Source organism: Ambystoma mexicanum, chromosome 4p, assembly GCF_040938575.1.
Source record: "Ambystoma mexicanum isolate Mex_15411 chromosome 4p, UKY_AmexF1_1, whole genome shotgun sequence".
NCBI classification, from domain to species: Eukaryota; Metazoa; Chordata; class Amphibia; order Caudata; family Ambystomatidae; genus Ambystoma; species Ambystoma mexicanum.
In genome coordinates this window covers 710,944,718-710,959,054 of record NC_090927.1, presented here as the reverse complement: position 1 = coordinate 710,959,054, position 14,337 = coordinate 710,944,718, and the positions used below count along the sequence as shown (strand labels likewise).

Genomic DNA, 14,337 nt, shown 5'->3' with positions numbered 1-14,337 from the left:
ATTAATACCTGAGAAGATTAAGACAGTTACGATCACTCCACTGATAAGAAAACTAGGACAGGATCCTAATGACCCTAATAACCTGTGGCTGATTACAAATTGCAACTTTCTCCTTAAGATCATGGACAAGATTGCAACAGACAAGCTCTAAAAATGTGTCGAAGAGAATGAAATTCTGCATAAGCAACTATCTGCATTCAGAGCGGCACATAGTACAGAAACGGCTATGATAGACCTGCAGACCCACATGTTGAACACCATGAATGGAGGCAAAACAGGCTTACTGGTTTTGCTTGACCTAAGTGCTGCTTTTGACTTGTTAGATCACAAGCAGCTACAGTGGGTTTTAGAAAAGATGGCAAATTGTTCTCCAGAAGCTCCCAAATGGCTGGTCTCCTTCATTTCAGGCAAAAAATCCACTGGGGAGATACATTCTCCTCAGAAGAACCTATTGATTGTGGGGTGCCACAGGGCACCAATCTTTCCCCGCTATTGTTCAACCTATACCTGAGGTGTCTCTGTATTGTGCTCGAGAGCATAGGAGTATATTTTACCAACTATGCAGATGGCACTCAGGTGGTGGTTGAACTAAGCGGGTGTTACACCCAGGACTGCGGGTGGGGGCAATATATATATTCATCAGGCGTGGATGTTGAAGAGCAGTATGTGCCTGAACGGGAAGAAAACAGAGTTGGTGGTATTTGGCTGCACTGAAGCCAGAAATGAACTCAGCCATCAATTCAAGTTTTTTACCATCAAAGACGTGGTTATTCCGGTCACAGAGGAAGTGAAAATGCTAGGTATGACACTGGAGGTTCCATATAATAATGTCACCATAAAAATATTGCCATACAAAAATATCACCGAAAAATTGTCGTTTTTTGTGGAGACATTATTGCATAGAACATGCGGGGGACACCCCCACAACCCCCAATTTTTATTTTTTTTGGGGTTTTTTTACATTTTTTTTTTTGCCCCTGTCGCCACATACATGTTCACCCAAATAATATCGCCACTGCATTTTCCCAGCGATATTATTTACGGCGACCATATATGTGGCGATATTATAACCTGATACCACACTGGAAGCCTCTCTGGGGGCAGAGGAACAGGTCATGTATCTGCAAAACAAAATTCAATATTATACACACCTACTACGGTCTATTCGACCTTATCTAAGTGAACAGAGCTCAGTAACAATAGCAAGAGCTATTATTTTATGCCGGCTGGATTACGGGAACGCACTGATGCTAGGCGCCAGTAAGGGCTGCCTGCCCAAGTGCCAAAATATTCTAAACAATGCGGTTAGAATAATAAAAAAGAGGCCACAGAGAGATCACATTACAAGGGACAGAAATTATCTCCACTTGCTCACAGTGGAAGAAAGAATCATTTTTAAAAGTATGACATTGGCACATAAGTGCTTATTTGGACAGGCTCCAAGATACCTCAAAGAATGGATCACCTTATATACTCCCACGAGATCCTTAAGAGCAGAGGCTATGAATCAGATAAAATGCACACCTTTATAACGCTCACATGGTATGAGGAGAGCGTTCCGAGACAGAGCAGCCCACATTTGGAAAAAACTCCCAAATGAGCTAAGACGGGAAAGGAACCATAACAGCTTTAAAAAAAAGCTGAAAACACACCTGTTTAAGTGAATAGAAGATATCACCAGTGTTCATATTCTAGCAGCCCAAGTCTAGTCCAGTAGTCATTTTGTTTGTTCCTGTCTAGTCCTTGTTTTTAAGTTGCGCCCTAATGCCTGCAGGCTTTGGCACGGGACAAACCAATAAATAAATAAAAATAAAATAAAGGCAAAATAGGCACCAGCCTATGTGCCCCACACCTTTTAGGGACCCGTGCCCGCCAGTGCTTACATGGATTTTATATTTAATTTGGATTTAAATTGGATTTTGTATTTAATTTTCAGTCTGTGCCGTGTTAGCATATATTATTTTGAAAATCATTGGTCCCTGTCGCCCCACATTCGCGTTTGGGCCCTCCCTGCCGAGTCCGACTTGGAGCATTTACAGGTTTTTTTATTTTCACTTTCTACTTGAGTGCCCGTGCGTTCTAGCCATGGTTGCTGTGCACGCGCATGCAGGCAGGAGGACCACCACCAACATGTCAAGTCATCAGAGGCCCAGAGAGGATCAGCAAAAGTGAGGCGTGAAAGGGAGGGCTGGCTGGGTGAAAAGGCTGCAGAGGATGCAACGCAACATAGACGGTGTATTACTAGAAGGTAAAACAATAATTGTCGGGCATCTGCTTAGTGGTTGAGGACCAAGAGGGAAATAAAGCTATTGTGCCCTCCTGCTAAAACCTGCAGGTGTCCACAGTCTTTGTAGTCTTGATGTCTCCCATGGGTTGCAAAATTCAGTGCTGTGGTATTGGTGCCCACATGGGGAACACATCCATGGCCCCCACACCGCAGGGTGCAAGCATCAGTGATGGGGTCCAAGTGTACCCTTAAATGGTGATGGGATCACCAGTCTCATTCTGGGGGCTCCCAAACATGGAGCACTGATTACCGTTGATGCTCTGAATGCCACTGTGAACTGGCAATGGGCCCTGTGGCTCTCGCAGGGTGCTGGCGTCGCTGATCTCAGGTTCTGAAGTGCGCTGCCGGCAGCACTGGCATGTGCTGGGGCCCTGCCCCCCCCACCAAGCGGTTCTCGGGGCAGGCACTCTGTAGTGCCCTGCAGGTGTACTGGCCTGTAGTGGTATCCTGGGTCCCCTGCATGGAGCATGGGTCCTTGACTGGCTTCCGAGACCCCTCGCTAGCTGCACGTGTCAGTCCTGGGTACCCAAATTAGTTGCATTGAGGGGCCCCGTAATTTCCACTGTCGAGGGGCCTCCACAGGGTTTAATCCAGCACTGAGTGGCACGGGTTACGAGAAAAATAAAATCATGAGATTGTCAGAGTTTCTTTTTAAGGGCCAGTACAAAGGGACATATATCTCTTTAAATGACCCACTTTAAAATGGCATCATGCAATTCATATTGTTCTTTGTAGGGATGGTATGCTCTAGTATGTTTGTTTTGGGTTTAACAATATTGAGAGTGCTGAGGGTGCTGATATTGCATTTGGCATTCAATTGATGTGGTCTAGGACGATACGTCTTGCAACGCATTAGGTGGAAACAGGAAAGACCAGGCTGCTGGAGTACTTGTGTGATGGCAGTAGCAGCATCTAGCCACACTTGAGCCCCTGCACAATATTTGTATATGCAGACTCACCTGACTGTTAAAATACTGTTTTCAGCTGATTGCTTCAGCAAAATACACAATTCAGTAAAATATCATTGGTTGACCAGAGGTGAGGGGTTGGAGGAGAGGGGGCAGGAATAGACTGAGGAGATAGATGCAGATATTGACTAATGATACTGCCTATCCACAGTATGAGTCCCATACCAGCATTGGTCAACTCGTATGAATAAAATGAGGACATGCTTTAAATATTTTCATTCTAACAAATGATTACATTTTGGGATTCCACTGGTTCTTTTAGGCCAAGCTCTCTGCCCAAATATGTATGCCAGTTTTTAAATGCCTCCTGCCAGTGTGACAAAATGACTTCTGCTCTGCCTGAGTGTAGGGGTGATTAGTGACTAAACCACCTACTCAGCCCTCATACTTCTACAAGCCAACAATGTACCCAATCATAAAGGTAAAACAGGTGCAGGTAAGAGATATACCTCCTTCATTCTTTTGTGCTAACGCAGGCTGAGGGAAGGCTATACTCTCAAGAGGCATGTGAATGTGATCCAGTAGCAACCCAACCAGCGTAGTATAACAGTCCAAAATAAAGCTAATGTCCAATCAAGGTTCTGTAAATATATCTATACTATAATTAAACACACCATCTGAGAGAAAACAAAGTAGAAAATACTGCACAAAACCCAACTCTGTGGAAAGAATAGAGAATATGCAAGAATAGAAGTTGCAACACTCTGGTTAATAAAGCAGAGAGAAATGCAATCATTAGCCACAATGGTAGCAAACAGGATATGCACTTGAGTGAAAAGGGATTACTGGTGATCTAACCAGTCTCTAGGGCCTAACGATGGACTAAGGGGGCAGTTAACAGTCAATAATACAGTTCTGCAGTTTTTGACTGACAACCGCAAACCCGGCTTCTGGATGCTGTTTGTGCTGTTTGAAGCAGCTTGAGTGCAGCAGTCACTTTGTTCTAGATGGGGAGCAGTGTGGAGTAGAGGTCTGATGGGAGCTTGTTGCGGTTCAAAGCGATGCTTGAAGAAGGGCAGATCGTGAGGGCCACCAGGATCGGTTCGACAGTCGGTTAGACTGTGAAGATGCTGGTGATTGGATGTGCTGTTCTATGCAATCATTTTGATAAGGCACTTGAGGAAGTGTGGATCGTGAGGGCCACCAGGGTCGGTTCGATGGAGAAGATGCTGTTGACAGGATGTGGAGTTCGAGTTGGGCAGGTCATTGCAGCGTCTTATGATCTTGGTTTGACGATCCACCAGGGTCAGCTCGAATGGTGATGATGATCCGCAACAGAGATGCTGGCGGGTTGAACTGCTGTTAGAAGGTGGCAGATGCAACATGAATCTTTAAGTTGGAGGTGAGACAATGACATGCTCACCTAGCATGGTGTGTCAGCAAACAAGTTTAAATATGCAGTTCAGCAGTTCAAAAAGCGGGAGAGTGCCAAAGGCAGCGCCAGGGGACCCTGATGATCGATACTGTCGAACAGGCTCCAATCAAGGCTTGCAGCAGTTTGACATCAGGAAATGCAGGAATTCTGCCTTTTGGGGCTCTCAGATGCTATGATTCCCTCTCAGTGTACTCAGGGACAAGTTTCCCTTTTCAAGGTCACCCAATGCAATGTAGGCTGGTGCACAATTCCAGGACTCCTTGACCACAATGAGGACCTCAGCAGCAGTGTGACTGGCATAGATGCAGTTCTTGGTCCAGAAGCAGGTCTCTCCCAATGTGCCCTGGGCATGGGTAGGGAACATAGCTCACCTTTCTTGGACACTCAGGCCTCACCTCGCTGGAGGAAATGCTTTGGAAAGTCAACTCTCTCAAAATAGGTCCAACAAACATCTTCCTTAGGTGTTTGTTCCAAAGTGTATCAAAAAAGGAGTTATATACCCCTTCTTTTCAAGGGAAACGTCTACAGGTGATTGGACAAAAACAAGCCTGCCTTGAAGGTTCAATCCCTGCTCTTCGAACAAGTGAACTTTGACTTCTGACATCTCACAGGATAGAGAAATAGAGGCAGAGAGAGACAATATGGGGGAACCGTCCTCCATTTATAAGGAGCTACATCTGTCTTCACTAACTTTTTGGTAAGTAGCACCCTGGTTTGAGAATGGGTGTGCCCTTTGATTCCTGTTCCCAGTTTATCGTCCTGTGAAGTGGCTGTCTCTATGGGGAATGTGTTACCTGGCCTCACAATGCATTAGTAAGAGGAAGTGGAGGGCATCGGTGCACCCCCCGACAAAATGACCTGCTGCCTGCTCCAAAGGCAGCCAAGACTGTCTGTCCTCTCTAAAAAGAGAGCCTACATGCAAGCGTGCATCTCTGCGGTATCTAACAACTCTGCCGAACTTTTCAAAATCTGCAAGGAGCTGGCCAATCCTGCTGCAGTCTCTACTCTCCTGTTCCCTCCCAGGCCCTCTGCATGGCCTTGGCCTCTCATTTCACTACTAAAACTCAGGACATCCTGTCAACCCTCTCTTCCTCTACCTTCTCTTCCTCCTCCTCTACCACTCCTGCCCCATCTGAGGCTGTCTCTCCTCCTTTCCCCTGTTCACCCCTGATGATGTTTCTAAACAATTTCCGATCTATGAAAATCTTGTCAAAGCAGGTTCTCCCATGCTCATCCAGAACCATCAAGAACCAGATTGATAGCCTTGGCCGATTTCTGCAATCACTCCTTTGCCACTGGAACTTTCCCCTCCACCTTAAGCACTCTCTTATGCACCCCCTTCTAAAGAAGCCCTTGGGCGATCCTTCCTCTCTAGTTAACTAACGCCCGATCTCCATCACCCCTTTCCTCAGCCATCTCTTGGAAAAAGCCATCTCCCAGCTTAATCTACATACTGAATCTGTTGGTTGCCTTCATGACCACCAGTCTGGCTTCAGAGCTGCCAGAAGCACGGAAACTGCTCTCCTGTAAACCTGTGAAGACTTGCTTGCCAATCTAATCTCCCTTCTGTCCTCATTCTCCTCGATCAGTCCTCTGCTTTTGACACGGTCAACCATGCAATCCGCTCAATCACCTCCACAACACCCTTGGTATTGCTGATCAGGCCCTGGCCTGGTTGACCTCTTTTCTCACTGACCGACCCTCTCAGGTTCAACTGGGTTATTTCCTCTCTTCCATCTCTCTCTCTACTTGTGGTGTTCCCCAGGGGTCTAACCTATCTCCCTGGATCGTCAACCACAACCTGGCCCCTCTTGCCCACTTCATTGCTACTTCCTGCTCCAATTTTCAATGTTATGTGGATGACACTCAGCTCTCTTTCAGGCTCCCCTCAGCCACCTCATCTTCTTCTCTCATACCAGACTTTCTGGCCGCAATTCAGGAATGGTGTGCCACAAATGATCTCTGCCTTAATGCCAGTAATACTGAGATTCTCCTCATTGGGACAACTGCTCCCTCCTTTACTCTCTCTCTCTCTCTGGCTGCCCAATCTGGGCCCTCTTCCTGCTCCTTCCTGTGCGGCTAAGAACCTTGGTGTCATCTTCGACTCCACCCTCTCCTTCTCTCCTCACATCTCTGACGTCTCTTAGAAGTCAAACTATCAGCTACAACTCCTCAGAGGTATTATTCCTTTTCTCAATTTCTCCCAGAAGCTCACTGTCTCCAGAGCTCTGGTCCTCTCTAGGCTGGACTATTGCAACAGCCTCTTTCTAAATCTTCCCACCTCTACTCTTCGACCTTTTCAACTTATCTAGAACAGGACTGTGAGACTTGTCCTTGGCCTCAAGCTCAGGGATCGTATCTCTCCAGCTATGAAATCTCTTCACTGGCTCCCCATGGCTGCAAGGATCAACTTCAAGACCCTCTGCATCATCCATAAGGCTTGTTTGAGGCCTGGGACTGCTCTACCTCCAACTTTCTCTTCCAGAACATCTTCCTTCTTGAGCTCGCCCATCCTCCACCTCCAACTCTCTGAGGGTCAGACGCTTCTCCAAGCAGAGAGTTGGGGCAGATCTATCTGGTCGGCTCGGGCCTACCTCTGGAACAGCCCCCCTGCTTCTCTCAAACTTGAGCAGAACCACCTCCGGTTCCGGAAGCAACTCAAGACCTTCCTTTTCGCTTCCGCTTTATCTCTTCCTCTCCCCTGCTGATACACATGACTGCTCCGAGCACTGGTCATCTCATCACCCTCTGCACTCCGGCTCAGGTTCCTGCATGACCAGTTGCTGTTGCACTGCCTTTGGGCTCCCCAGCAGTTAAAAAGCAAATTGAATTACAGAGTGACTCTGAGCAGACGAGGCTGGATGAGCAGGGACGTCATTTCACCAAAATGCCAGGGGTAGCGGAAGTGACATCGCATGACCCTTGACCTCTGATGACATCACAAGAAGTGGTGTTATTTGACGCCGCCCCAAGTGGCATCACGGGAAGTGAGGTCACACAACCTTCGCCGGTTGACAAAACAGGAAGTGCCATCACATAGCACTGTTCCTCCGTACACTAAGAACAATATGGTTATATCACTGTAATATGATATACATTTCATACAAGAACGGATCACCATATGCAGCGTTAACATCAGTGTATAGGCCCATATTACAAAATTACTGTGAACGTAAGCATTTACACTTACCTTGGCCTGCAGTTACAGCCATCTCGAGGTTCCGGACAATGCAATAGGTGGTGTGCTCCAGCCGTCCTGCTACCAGTCCTGTGCCACAGGATGCAGAAACCTGGCATAAAAGAAAATTGAAACGCATGGTCATGGTGCACAATTACAATGCAATATTCGCTTCTGCTGTTGCAATAGGTCTTACATTTGTATTTATTTCAGAAATTTCACATAGCACCAACCATGTTATTGTGCAACAACGCCAGACAACTATATTACATATATATACCCCACTATTTCGAGTTGGTACCCATAGACATTGGTTAAATAATTAATTACACTTGATAGTGTAGCAGCCTCAGGTGCGTTGGGAATAGGACTTTTGTGGATTGCGAAAAGGTGTAGTGTGTGCACATCTGGATCCTATCTGAGTAGTGGAGATGTAGGGGATCATTGTAAACTGTTAATGCACTGTACATGCATGCATGCAGTTACAGTCTGGGCAAGATTCAGCTTGCTTCTCCATTTTGTGTTGGGGAAGGTTGGTCCTTCCTGTGGTCAAAATCATCAGTCAAATGCTCTTCAGAACAGTTTAAAGGTTTCCCGAGGAGCAGCAGTCCACCAGGCTGAGATAAGAGTGTGCCAGGATTTAAGGCCCTGTATTCTCAGCAATATGCCACTGTGCCTCTCCTAAGACAAACACGTTGCCACCCTGAGCAATAATTTCCCCCCCCCAACAAACATTAATACAGAGGTAGGTAAAGCCCACCTTCTGATCACCCTGATTGATTGGGAGATCTATGACATCCTCTACCTCTGGCCTGTCCTATAACAGTGTCCTTCACCTTTAAGAATGGAGAGGTGGGCCGCATCCGATTCTGAAGGCAGGATTCATTAGCTGAACCGCGGATTTGACAAATAAATTATAATGTAGGCACCGGGTAGCGATACAAAAGGGTTCACCTTCACGTGACACAGGCCCGGCGCTACAACACCCTCCATTTTAGTATTGCACGTCTTCTTGGGCCATTTCTTCATTGATGCAGCGCTAATTGGCTTTGGTCTTAGTTATACCGTACCTAGAAGGAGCACATTCCTAATTATAGGGAGGTTGGGGGAGGAGAGTGTTTAAAATTTCTCTTTTGGGACAGGATACAAATTAAGTTTATGGGCTCAGCCTGTATGCATTGAAAGGGGATTCCCACCTCACACTGCATCGCAAATGAATAATAGCAAAACAATAACAGTGGCCACTTATGCATCACGCACCTCAAATTGGCATTTAAATAAAGATTGGAAGGATGGGTGGCTATAAGGGGACTGACAGACTTTGAAATGCCCACCAGCAGGTGACTGTCACGTATCTGCAGTGAAGGTTCAACTCGCTGAGCTATCATTGGCCTTCAATAGGGGTCCTCGGAGTACAGCAGAAGAGAGTACTAGTGAGCACATGCAATAGATGTATGACCACGTGCTACGGCTAGTTAAACCTCCTGATGTGAGAGATAAGGGATCCAAGGGTAAGGTCTTTGCCCGCGATGACACAATGTGTCAGCGTTAAGACCAACATGATAATCAGAACTCTTTCCGACCTCCAGTGCATCTGCTTGCTGTCCTGGCTACTGAAACACTTCACATTCACGCTTACAGTGGCTTTTCTGCGCCTTAGTAAACATGCACCGCACCATTTCCCGAGTTCTGCTACACTTATTTTGCTAAAAATTAGCAGAATGCATGCGTGTCACACAAAAGCGCCCAGCTCATAAACACTCCATTAGCTGGCATAGTCTTGTTCAGATTAAAGTGTTTGGAAGCTTAGAGGGGCACATAGCAGTCTACTCCATAGAACAGCACGGCACAATGTTTAAATGTGAGGCCGTACCGTATACATAATAAAATGGTCTCTGTTTTCATATAGAGCCTGTGACCACAGTGTATGCCATTTGTAAATAGGAGGTGTTGCTGCTTTTAAAATGTATTTCATTCTGTACACAGCAGAAGCAGTCATCCAAAAACAATAAAGTAGTACGATACACAGTGCAGAAGACGTACATACCATCGCAAATACAACATCAAGGGTAGGAGGAATTTGCATATGCTTCAACAGTGTAGAGAACCCCCTAGCGTAACCTGCTTGGTTCTAACACGGGAGTTCTGACAAAGCTATAACCATCTTACCGCTCGAAGCCGGTTTCGCAGCAGCTCTCTCAAGAACTGATTTAGACCTGCGGCCCAACTCCCCTTCCTCTGAGGTCCTATTAACACTGCTCACTGGTCTCTTGGCAACATTAAACCCCCTCTCCCTGCACCGGGGCCGCGAACACAGCGGCGCCGAACTCGCCGGGCTGGTCCCTGTACGTAGACACCAGACACAGCCTGAGGACGGTGGCCTCAGCAGCACAGACCAGCCCTCAAGCTCTGCTGCCAGCTGCAGTCGCCAAAAGCCCAGCAATGCTCTGTGTCCCGGTGCGGGTGCCCTGAATATGCAGGAAACATAGCAAGGTCGGACAAAGTTCATGGTCGCCAGGCAACCATGAACTCGAGTCTCCAATGCTTCAGCCAAACCTAGTGGAGCCGCGCCCACCACCAGTCAGGCATCATGGAGCTTGCCATGCAAGTTGCCATGAGCGTGAATCAGCCTGCCAGTGCCTTGCTGCATAATAATCAGAGGTTGCACAAAGGTTACAGAGGTCGCAAGGGAATCACCAGAGGTTACTGTTGCGACCTCTGGAGACCCCCAAACAATGTACATGTGGCTGAGCCAAGAAGCCAAGTTCTTATCAAACTGGAGTGAACTGGGATTGGATACAAATTGTGCAAATGAACAAAACTCCTGTTCAGAAGGCATGAATATAACAAGGAAGACGTCAGAGGTCTATTAAAAAATAATATTAAATGCACCATAAGGCTTGATTTTATGGTCTCTAGTCACATGGGAGCATGAAATTGGACGAACGAGATGGTCACACCTACACACGAGTGCAGAGCGTGCCCTCACTCCCTAAATTTCTCAGAGCTAAGAGCAAACTCAAGGCTGAGCTTCAAAGCTTAATTGACAGTAGACCACTGAGGTAATGATGGATTGATATGCTAATTGGTGGGAAGCAATGGTTAAGGTGAGCTCAACAGCACCTGGATGGCCAGCCTGCATGCTGCTAGACGTAGTTGGAAAAGTACTGACGGAGGTTAGAGTGCCAAACAACTGTGGAGGACCATGTAATAAGGGGTCCTATAGTTGTGTAAACCAATGGGACGTCATGTATTTAGTGACGTTCACAGTGGTCATTTTTAGGGGAGGGCTTAGTTGCCCCACCTGATGTTAAGTAACCAATCACATATTCACATTTGTTTAGATCAGTGTGGATCGTATACTTAGATGTTCACTCAGAGCCAATCACCCATACTCATAGGTGTTTGTAGTTTGCCACGTAGGATGACGTTAGTAACACGTAGGTAAACGTCATTGATGACAAGTTTTTCTCTGTCTTTACTAAGAATGTTTGAGTAAGAGGATTGAGCGAATTTGGTGATGTTCGTTATGCTCCCTGTTTTAGATAATTGATATTGAAACAGTCTTCCTTTTGCAACTACCTGAGTCATTTTGATTATTGATGCATGAATAAAAATCTGCACCCCCATCCATCTCCAGGGTAATTGCTACTCATCTTAAAGGGCTGGGCTATCCAGTTCATGATCATCTTTGCTAATAACAATGTTGTCAATATAAGGATCTCATCACAAATAACAGTCACATAAAAAAAGACATAAGATTCCACTGATCAAGTGTCAATTAGGTCTTTCAGCATAAGGTACATTGGTCAGCAGGATTAAACTGCAATAAGCATTAGGGATGCCCTAGCTGGCTCTTGGAGCTCATCAGGGCTCTGCATGAGAATAACACTGCACGGATTAAACTGAATGACCAGGGGACCTTGTCAGACACAATGCATATTCATAAAGGGGTGAGACAAGGGTGTGTGCTGACCCTGCTACTTTTTAACTTCTACGTGGCGGATTTATTGGCCGGATTGCTGGCGAGAGCAGGCTGCTCCCCGACGATTGGAAATACCAGAATTGGAGCCTGTGCATGTTTATATGCTGACGATCTGGTTATTTTGAATCGGATGGTGTCGGGTCTTAAGGCGATGTAGGAGGAATTGGCCATCTATGGAGATGAATTTAAGCTGTCAATTAACCTTGGTAAGACCAAAGGGATGTTGGTGTCCTCCAGGAAAATCTGTAGGGTGAAGCTGTGTACCTCGTACCTCTATGGGGACTATTGAATATGTGGATGGCTACAAGTATGTATTTGGGGCTGGAGATGCCTAGAATTCAAGGATAGGCTGGCATTATAGCCACCAAGGGTGTTAGGGTTAGGCAAATTACCGGGGTTTACAGAAAGTTTGTTAAAGACCATGCAGGCTTCACATTATTGGGGGCTCTAACGCTTTGTATGCAATGGTTATGCCATACAGTATTGTACTGGCTTGAGGCTCTAGCCAGGAAAGAATTTAAATGGTTAAATGGGGTGGATGCGAGATTTTGGAGATCAGTTTTATATCTACCCAGGTCAACCTCTGTAGAATACATCCGACTGGAACTAGGCCTTGTGTCCCTTATAGCCGAGTTATTAATACCAAGAGGTTGTTTGATGCTGAAATCTAGAACCTCTCCCTCCTGTCCTTAGCTGAGCATCTTGGGAGCTAGCTACAAGATAAAACTGGGAGGTAGAAATGGCCCTGTGCATGCTCAGTTAATTGATCTGCTATGTGAAGAGGTGGGATGGTTTCCCAATTATGACAGTTGTTCCATCTTTGAATCTTTAAAAGGTACCCTCAAGCGTAAAGTCCAGTAACATGTTTGGGTATGTAATTACGAACATCTTAGTACCCTGAAATCTTACTTGAGAGTTGTGCTGGTGACTCACTGATACTTGAAGCCTGAGTGTTACCTTGAGCTATGCCCTGACCCGGAGGTCCGAGATTTTTATTTGCGCTCCATGTGAACCAATTGTCCATTTGTGGTCCACAGAGGCCAGATATTGCAGGATCTGCCAAATTTTTTCCAACCTTGAGACGGCTAGACATGTCCTGACGGAATGTCCTAGACGTGACTCCCTGCATATGGTGGCACTGGGTCACCTGTTATATAACTTTAAAAGTGACGAGTTCGGGGTGATCTGCGTAAATACTACATCAATAACTGCATTGTTGGCACTTTATAGGGTCTGGAATTCCATAGTGCAACAGCTGGTTTATGCTGCTCAGAGTAAGGAGTAATGTTGTGGTGATTTCGGCTAGCGACCTGGTCTGGTAAATGCAAGCAGCAGGGCCTTCAAGTGGGAGGTGTGGCGACTTGAAAAATAACTTAGTTCTTTTTCCTGTTTTATTTTTGTTTTTCTATTTTAATGTGATGTTTTATAATTTTAAGTGAAACACATATTTTTCTTATTAGGTTTTGGAAAATGTTTTATCATTTGTGAAATTTGAGATGATATGTGTCATTTTTGTTAAGTATTTGCAAATGTTAATATTGTAAAGGTTAAGTTTTTGAACTATTATACAATTAAAATAAAATAAAAAATAAAAAATAAAAAATAAATAAGCATTTTATGAATGTTTTAGTCTGAGCACAAATCACGGGATGCTCATTTAATGACACTCATGTCACTGACATGTCTTTGCAGAGCACACTTTCTATGACCTAATAGCAAGTATCTTTCAGCTGTACCCAATATTGCTTTAGATCGTTTTGGCGGAGGGGAGGCTTCCCCTACCACAAGAAACATGAGCTTTATTGCATTTTGCTCCGAAGCGATTACCAGTCAGACAAAGCAATGTCTCTGACTTCTTCGCAAACCCTAGTCAGCTATTTATTAACTGAGATTCAAAGCAGTTTGTCAAATCATGCTCAGGGATTCAAAATGCTGGGCAAAATAAAAAAACAGGCCATGTGTTCTCTCATGTCAGCAGGGGAAGAGTCAGGGGAGCTGGGGAGTCGGCGGCCCTTTCTGTCTCTCCCCTGGTGCCCAGTGTGCCCCCATGCCACCCACAGTACTAGTGCTCAGTCAGGACAGACCCTGACTGAGCACCAAACCTGGTAATAAAAAAACAGCAAGTGGCGCACAGACGAGTGTAGCGCGCTACTCACAGGGTTACTGCCAGCGTTGCATGCCTGCATATGTCGAGTTTGCTGCCCAGTCATGCACAGTGTCCCTGACACCCTAAAGAAAAGAGGACCTAAGGTAAGTCTTTTGTGTATGTATGTATTACGTATATATTTTATGTATATATGTATATGTATGTTTGATGTTGTGACAAATTGACTTCTGCCCTGCAGGAGTACGAAGATCTTAAAATATATGTTAAAATTCCCACTCAGCCCTCACACTTCTAAAAGCCAAGAGCCAACACAATCATAAAGGTAAAACAGGCACAGTCAAGAGATATACCTCCTTTGCCTTTTGTGGTAATGTGGGCCGAGGGAAGGCTATACTCTCAAGAGGGGTGTGAATGTTGTTTAGTAGTAACCCAAACGG

General features: G+C 45.6%; 1 protein-coding gene across 2 annotated transcripts in view; it reads left to right on the top strand.

The window, feature by feature from the left end:
* Positions 1 to 14,337, top strand: part of IMPG1 (interphotoreceptor matrix proteoglycan 1) — a 1,923,199-nt gene that overhangs the window by 1,568,471 nt on the left and 340,391 nt on the right. The gene's annotated exons all lie outside the window — the stretch shown is intronic.